The 343-nt window shown below is 45.8% G+C and overlaps 1 protein-coding gene and 1 pseudogene across 1 annotated transcript in view; both read left to right on the plus strand.

The window, feature by feature from the left end:
* Positions 1 to 343, plus strand: part of HKDC1 (hexokinase domain containing 1) — a 48,004-nt gene that overhangs the window by 13,309 nt on the left and 34,352 nt on the right. The gene's annotated exons all lie outside the window — the stretch shown is intronic.
* On the plus strand, positions 163 to 278 carry LOC111746831 (annotated as a pseudogene).

Here is a 343-nt window from a genome sequence, read left to right on the forward strand (position 1 = left end):
GGTGGGGGAGGGGAGAGAGAGGAGGAGGAGAAGGAGGAGGATAGAAACTGAAAATTTTAGAGAAAACAGGAATTGGACGTGGTTCCATAGTGTAGCAGTTAGCATGTCTGCTTTACATGCAGAAGGTCCTGGGTTCACGCCCCAGTAGCGTTACAGTCCACGGTCTACGGCCATGCCACCCTGAACAAGCCCGATGTCTGATCTTGGAAGCTAAGCAGGGTTGGGCCTGGTTAGTACTTGGATGGAAGACCGCCTAGGAAGACCAGGTACTGTAGGCATAAATAATAATAAATAAATAAATTAAAAATCAAAAACAAAAACAGAAATCACCTTTAATCCCAAC

This window comes from Pteropus vampyrus, unplaced genomic scaffold (genome assembly GCF_000151845.1).
Source record: "Pteropus vampyrus isolate Shadow unplaced genomic scaffold, Pvam_2.0 Scaffold202, whole genome shotgun sequence".
Classification (NCBI taxonomy): domain Eukaryota; kingdom Metazoa; phylum Chordata; class Mammalia; order Chiroptera; family Pteropodidae; genus Pteropus; species Pteropus vampyrus.